This window comes from Coenobita brevimanus, chromosome 100, assembly GCF_032717465.1.
Source record: "Coenobita brevimanus isolate Jiangsu-jjx chromosome 100, ASM3271746v2, whole genome shotgun sequence".
NCBI lineage: Eukaryota > Metazoa > Arthropoda > Malacostraca > Decapoda > Coenobitidae > Coenobita > Coenobita brevimanus.
Genome location: NC_137053.1, coordinates 25,781,570 through 25,790,142, shown reverse-complemented (window position 1 = coordinate 25,790,142; position 8,573 = coordinate 25,781,570).

Genomic DNA, 8,573 nt, shown 5'->3' with positions numbered 1-8,573 from the left:
AAGTTATGGTGTTTGAGAGGAATGAAGTCACAGAGTGTGCAGTGAGGTTGGATGGTGAGGATATGGAGAATGTGAGTCCATTCAAGTACTTGGGTAGTGTGATGAGTAAGGATGAAACTTTGGGGGATGAAGTGCGTGAAAGGGTACAGCAGGGAAGGAAGGTTGCTTGTACACTGAAAACAGTGATGAGAAATAGGGAGGTGAGTATGGAAGTTAACAAGTCAGTGCATGATAGTATTGTGATCCCTACCCTGACGTATGGAAGCGAGACGTGGACCTTGCAATAGGGGAAAAAGTCAAGAGTGAGAGCAGTGGAATTAAGTTACTTGAGAGGAGCATGTGGAGTGACGTGGAGGGACAGGTTGACGAATGAAGAAGTGAAGGAACACTGTGGGGTGGATGTGGATGTGGTTGAGAAGATTAGGAGAAATACACTGAGGTGGTTTGGACATGTGAAGAGAATGGAGAATGAAAGACTGACTAAGAGGGTGTATGTAGGTGAGGTGGAGGGGGGGAGAGGGAGAGGTAGACCGAGGATGAGGTGGAGGGATGGAGTTGAGAAGTATATGAGGAAGGGGGGGTTGAGTTGGGGGGAGGGTAGTCAAATGGTGGGTGACACAGCGACTTGGAGGCGTTTTGTCTGCGGCCACCATTTGCGGGATTAGGGGGTCGGGCTATAGATAGATAGATAGATAGATAGATAGTGAAATCCGGATATGACAAACAAGGTGCATTTGTTAGTTTATTTTTTAAATTGTTAAATGCTTGTTTTTGTTCTTCTTCCCATTGGAATGTAGCATCTTTTTTGAGTAGTTGGAATAGTGGAAAGGCTATATGAGAGAACTGTGGTACGAATGACCTATAGTACCCAGCTAGACCTAAAAATTGTCTAACTTCGTCAGTCGTAGCGGGTTCAGGAAAGTCTCTCACTGCCTGTATTTTGTCATCAGTGGTGTGAATACCATTAGCACTTAATTTGTGGCCTAAGAATTTTATTTCCTTAAAGCAAAACTTGCATTTAGAAAGCTTAATTTTTAAACCAGTATCACCAAGCTTTTGTAAGAGTAGGTCTAATTTCTGGGGATGTTCTGTGATATCTTTCGTTACGATGATAATATCATCAAGATAGACAAATATTCCTTGTCCTAAAATTCCGGACAATACGTAATTCATAAGACGCTGGAATGTGCCCGGGGCTGTCCTCAGTCCCATGAGCATCCTTCTATGCTGATAGTGTCCTCTATTTGTGGAAAAGGCAGTGTATTTACGTGACTCGTGATCTACAGGAATGTGATAATAAGCACTTAGCAAATCGATCCTGTAAAATACATTATTTTCTGGTCCAATATTCTGTAGGATGTCGCTTAGCAATGGCATGGGAAATCTCTCTGAGATTGTGTGATTGGAGCTTCTATCTGTCTATCTATCAATGAGTTGTATTATTATAATATGGAGTCCTGACATAAGTACTTATACCACAACTGCCTAAGCCAGTTCATTGATTTAATGTGTCCGTTTGTTTTAATACATGTGGAAGGGGTGGGTGACTCACATAATACAGTTCTTCTAAAAATGTTGGAATAAAAGATTTTTTGAGTCATCAGCTTCTCTCGTCTCTTTGACTCTTCAGTCTCTCTCTCTTCACCACAATATTGCAAATGTCTCTCCCTTCTCATGACATTAATCTAGTCAACGGCCTTCCAAAATCCCTACTTGCATCGATCCTGCATTATAGCGGGCACACAGAACTAATCTGCCTACACACGCTCACCCCACGTCTGTTCAAGTGTCAGAAGGTTATCGTGGTTTCGTGTACACGACTGGTCAACCCTTGAAGTCGTTCTTCGTCTCTTTTTCCTTCTACCAGTGACCTGTAGTAATTTAAACGGAATGGGTCCAACCACCTCGAAATAATCTGAAATTGATACTGAATTCATTATGTTCAACCTTCGTTGGAATGGATGAATTCTGCAGACTGGGAGTCTTTGCCTTTTCATGATATCATAAAAATCCACACCTCTTGACTACCTCTCCTACCATTCTGTATGATGATGTTAGGAGTGTGCAGTATGTTTCCTGTCTCAGTATCCGTCATACATACTATTTATAAGCTAAATGACAAATATAAGACACTGTTGAAACAAGAAATATCGAAGAAGAATGAGATAGCGTTCATTAATAACACTCGTAGCAAGTCATTACCGTATATTTGTCACAGGTTCACAGCTGATAGTTTGTGTGACAGGAGACAGAGAGAGAGAGAGAGAGAGAGAGAGAGAGAGAGAGAGAGAGAGAGAGAGAGAGAGAGAGAGAGAGACAGACAGACAGACAGACAGACAGACAGACAGACAGAGAGAGACTCCTCTACATTACCTGCATATTAGCCAACAGCTTCCCCTCCCACAGGCAAATGAGTGCACTCACTTTAAAAAAATAAAACAACTGTTGACACTTTAAGCAGAAACTTTGACATATGTAGCAGATATTCAATGATAAAATAAGGAGGAGAAGGACTGGGATGGGGAACAAGAATTCTAAAGAAATTACATGCTTACTAACTGATGGAAAAGGACGGTGGTCGACTGAAAGAATGATTGATAAATGAGGATATAAACTGGAATTAGGTGATTTGTTGTGGATCGGCAAGAATGGGTAGCTGTCAGAGTAACATAGTTTAATAATCTGGCAGCACATGTGTCTGAACCACTCCTATCACATCGTCCATTCACCACTATTGTCGAGCAGAACTAAGCTTACGCGCGGTTTATCCTATAAGGACACTTTTATAGACGGTGTTAATATCTTCAGTACTATATTATCGCATTAATTCATATTTTAGCACTCTAACTCTCAGTGAGAGAATATTCCGCTTGCGTGAATCAGGCTAAACAAATTTCATCACGAACCCCGATCATCATGACGCAATGTGTCATATTATGTATCCTCAGTAGTATATCGAAGTTCTATCTATCTATCTATCGCCAGACGCCCCAATCCCGTTTGGGGTGGCCACAAACAAATCGCCTCCAAGTCGCCCTGTCCCCCGCCATTTCACTGCCCTGCTCCCAACTCACACCCCCCTCTCTCATATACCTCTCCACCCCATCCCTCCATCTCATCCTCGGCCTCCCCCTCCCTCTTCCCCCCTCCACCTCACTCACATACACTCTCTTCGTTAGTCTCTCACCCTCCATCCTCTCCACATGGCCAAACCACCTCAGTGTGTTCCTCATAACGCTTCCTATCACATCCACATCCAAACCACAACGCTCCTTTATATCCTCATTCGTCAGCCTGTCTCTCCACGTGACTCCACAGGCTCCTCTTAAATAACTCATTTCCACTGCTCTCACTCTTGACTTGTGTCCTTCCAACAATGTCCAAGCTTCACTTCCGTACGTTAGAGTTGGTATCACAATACTGTCATGTAGTAACTTTTTCACTTGCATGCTCACTTCCCTGTTTCTTATCACTGCTTTCAAGGAACCAGCAACCTTTCTTCCCTGCTGTACCCTTTCAAGCACTTCACCCTCCAAACCTCCATCCTTACTCATCACACTACCCAAATACTTAAACGTACTCACATTTTCCAATTCCTCACCATCTAACCTCGCTGTACATTCACTAACTTCACCTCTCTCAAAGACCATCACTTTACTCTTCCCTACATTCACCTTTAGGTTCCGTTTCTTACACACTCTCCCAAACTCATCCACCAAGCCTTGCAGCTCCCCTTCGTCTTCACTCAACAACACAGTATCATCTGCAAACAACAGTACAGGGAGTTTCCAAACACTATCCTCTCTCACCAGGGCCACTCCAACATCCACAACCCTACCTTGTACCTCTTTTATTACCCCATCCATGTACAGATTGAACAACCATGGAGACATGACACATCCCTGTTTCAAACCAACTTTCAAAGAGAAAAATTCACTTAGTTCACCATCCACACGCACTGCAGCCTTCGCACCATCGTACATACTCTTCACAGCATTCAACAACTTCCCATCTACTCCATATATTCTTAACACTTTCCACAATCCTTGTCTATCCACCCTGTCATATGCTTTCTCCAAATCCATGAAAGCCGCATACAACTTCTTTCCCTTCTCCAGAAACTTTTCCACTAAAGATCTAAGAATGAATATCTGATCTACACAACCTCTTCCCTTCCTAAACCTCCCTGTTCTTCTCCAACTAATTTCTCTGTTCTTTCTCTAACTCTGTCTATAAGTATCCTACCATACACTTTTCCTATTATACTAAGAAGACAAATGCCCCTATGATTACCACACACTTCTTTTTCCCCTTTTCCTTTGTACAAGGGAATAATTATACCTGACTTCCAATCCTCCGGGACTCTACCTTCCTCCCAGGCCAATCTGCACATCTTCCACATCCATTCTACTACTATCTCTCCCCCATGCTTCAGCATTTCACCACACACTCCATCAATTCCTGGGGCTTTCCCCGATTTAACTTTCTTCATTGCTTCCACAACTTCTATCCTACTGATTTCTTCCTGTCTTCTCACCTCCCTCCTTCTCCCAGCCATTCCCCAGCCACTTATACTCGCATTACTTCCATCCTCTACGTTCAACAATTCCTTAAAGTGTTCTCTCCATCTGCTCACTTTTTCTCCCTTCTCCACTAGTAATCTACCATTTTTATCTTTCACTCCCCTGCTAACTTCACTTCCACCCTGTCTTACTCTTTTCACTTCTCTCCAGAACATTTTCTTACAGTCCCTCCACTTTACACTCAAATTCCTTCCAAATTCCTCATCCACTCTCTTCTTACTCTCTCTTACTAATCTTTTCACCTCTCTCTTCCTTTCCACATATAACTCTCTCTTCCGCCTCTCAACTTCTTCCACGCCCCTATTTCTCACCCATTCATTGTATGCTTTCTTATTTTGTGCCACAGCCTGTTTCACCTCTTCAGTCCACCACGCTGTTCCTTGCACCCCCCTCCGCCTTCTCTTCCTTCCACACACCACATCACATGCTGCACATATTTCTTCTGTAAATATCTTACACACACCTTCCATGTCTCCCATCTGCTCCAATTCATATTTGCCCAATCGTTCCTCCACTTCTCTCTTAGACTCTGCCTTTTTCTCATCCTCTTGTAACCTTTCCACTCTCCTTGCAACTACTCCTTCCTCTCGTCTTTCCCTTCTTCTATTCCTCCATCTCACTTGCATCCTAATTCTGTCCACCACCAAGTAGTGGTCAGAAAGTCCACTCCCCCAACCTCTATACACTCTTGCATCCTTTACACATCTTCGCATCCTTTCATCCACACACACATAATCAGTCATTGCCTTCCTTTCATTCAGTTCACCACCCACCCTTCTCATCACTCGCCATGTATACCTGTGGATCATTTTATGCCTGAAGAGGGTATTGGCTATCACCAACCCCCTCCCAGCACAAATGTCCACTAATGCACTCCCATTCTCATCTATCTCGGCAGGCACACCCCACTCACCAACTATTCCATCCACCTTCACATTACCAACTTTACCATTCATATCACCAATCAAAAACACTCTCTCATTCCTTCCAAACTTTTCCATGCACATTTCCACATTTGTCCAGAACTCTTCTCTCACTCTTCTAGCACGATCTTGCATTGGCGCATACACACACACAATCGCCCACATTAGTATTCCAACTTTCAACTTTACCCACACAATCCTTGACCCAACTGATCCATACTGTCTTATGCTCTTCTTCCATCTTTTACTCACAACTATACACACTCCTTCCTTTGCCCTCTCATTCTCATCTACTCCTGCACATATACCCCATCCATACTCCCATTCTCCCACACTTTCTCCTCTCCATTTTGTTTCAGTTATTCCACATACATCCACTTTCGCACCCTCAAGCACCTGGACAATCTCTCTCTCTTTCACCTCATCATTCGCTCCTCTTACATTCCATGTACTCATTACCAAGTCCTTTGTCCGGTCCTGGGTCGTCATCGTTTGGTCAGTCCTTGTCGAAGTTACGATCATTTAATTATGGTGTCCTTTATTTTTTCTCCCAATTAAAATTAAATGAGAATGGGAGAAGATTTTTGTTTATTCTTTCCAAAAAAGCAATGGTGGTTGGTGGTGGCCACCATCATCCACTCACCTGATGTAGCGTTTCCTACTTCTCCTTTCACCTGTGTGCCCTCCTCGCTTTCCATTTTTCGCATCTCTCCTGTAATTTTTATTACCCTTCTATCCTTTTCAGGTGGCTTTACATTGAGTGATAAGCCTAATAGTTTCCTGTAAGTCAGGAAACCGTTTTAATGCTGGGTGGCAACCAAATAACTAACCCATACGTGTTCCCTACGAGTCAACAAGTGGGTTGGCGGAGGGTTAGTGCCCCTCCCCGTAAAACAAATAAACCAAAGACAAACGACCACCCCTTACGGGATTATCGTGTCTGGCTATTGACGGATAGAAAACAAAACTATGACAGTTTTCCATGCCGTGATGAAAAACGGAAGCTCTATAGCTCAATTATTAAATGGCTCGAGTCTGTGTTGGTGGAATCGCCAGACAACTACCTGCCATCCAGTACAGTCAGCTAAAGAAGAAATGGAGCTTGCGCCCTCCATCTTAACCGGATCATGTTTTTCTGTCCAGGATTAAACAGTGGATGCTAACGCCCAAAAGGTGATATGAAATGGATGGTTATATGTAGAAAGGTTCCTGTGCCTCAGGAAAAGGGCTGTCTACAGTAATATGTGCCCACAGTGAGATGACATAAAATATGAAAGTGGGACTAGAGTCAATTGTAGTACATGGCACCAAGAATGGAAATGAAGGAGGAAGGGTGGAAACGAGTGATGTGTGACAAAGGTATAAAATATTGAATGAAATTATTGAGATGGATATGATCAAGTGACGTAAGAAAGAAAGAAAAAAGAGGGGCGGAAGGATGTGGGGGAGAGGGCATGTTGGGGGGGGGGAAGAAAGTGACGTGGGTGGGGTTACCTGTGGACGATGTGAAATCAGAGGATAGTGCGAGGGAGGAGAAATAAGGTAGATGATAACAAAGATGGGGGTGCAGATGGAAATGATATAGGAACAGCAGAAAGTGACAAAAGAGGAGAGAGAGATGTTCTAAGTTGTGGGTGATAGGGTTGGAGACAGATGTGTACGTGATAAGCTACTCATGTGGAAGTTACAGATGGAAGGGTGAGATGAACAGAAGCCAAAAAAAAAAGAAAAAAAAAAAATCAGCAAATACTCCGTACTCCAGAGAGTAGAGGGTAACTGGGGGATGGAGTTAAGAGAGAAGAAACAGGGAAAGGAGAGAGGAATGACGGGGGTGGGGGGGTTAGAATGGGAGGGATATGCTGGGGGAGGAAGGCGAGAGACACAGGATAGATGTAAATGGTAATGAAGGCAAGGAGCAAGGAGGGTGGGGGACAAGGTTAAGACGAGGAGAATAAAAGGAATAGGGAGAGAAGGGAGAACGTGCAGTAAGAAGGAAAGACGTGGAGTTGGAGAAGGGAAAATAAAGTGTGGGGGCAGGATGAGACAAAACCGAGATTAATGGACGGGACAGATACGAATATATATACATCTCTCTCTCTCTCTCTCTCTCTCTAATACGCACACACACACATACACACACACACACACAAAAATATATATATATATATATATATATATATATATATATATATATATATATATATATTATCGAGAGAGAGAGAGAGAGAGAGAGAGAGAGAGAGAGATTGATTGGTGAGAGGGGAAGAGACAACAATCCTATACAACAAGGAGTGTATTGTTAAGGACTAATATTGCCACAGTTCAACGTGTCCCGGGTATTGAGGCAAAGCTCCATATATCTCTCTGGGAGAGCCAAGAGCACTGGGTGCCTGATAAATGGCCCACATAGAGATAACAACTGCATCGCTAACGGGTTAAGCGGAGTGAACTGGCTTATATAGATTCACTGCAAGGCAGAACGAATAACACTGGTAATATGGAATATTCTTGGCGGTGTACGAGTACAAAGCTTACATTATTATGTCTTCAATTACAGATATATTTTGGGCATATTTGTATGGCTTTGCAACTTGATAACAAAACAGACGTCATGGCACAGAATGACAGAAGTGAATGAAATAAAAAGATATAAGTTATCATGATGAAGGCTAGCCTCATTAATTCGTCTTTTGCTCTACTGATATTTCCAACGTAAGAGCACACTGTTAATGTTAAAAACTTACTGGCGCCACATTTTCAGTGACACTTAAAACTACTGTTGTGCAGCTTACAAAGAAAACAGCAGCCTAAAGCAGACTAAGCGAGAAAACGTCCGAGGCAAGGCTACCTTAGTAACAGACCATCCTCCGTCGCTCGTGGCATTACTTAGCATAAAATTTTTTGGTTCCCTTGGAAGTTTCGTACCCATGCATAGGACACTTCGGCCTCTCTCACTGGCTCCATCTAACAAATGTGCCACCAGGCCGAATGATGTACTGCTTACGTATTAACCAACCTAAGAATTATAATTCGCAACTAATAAAATTATATCTTGAATGTAAAGCAT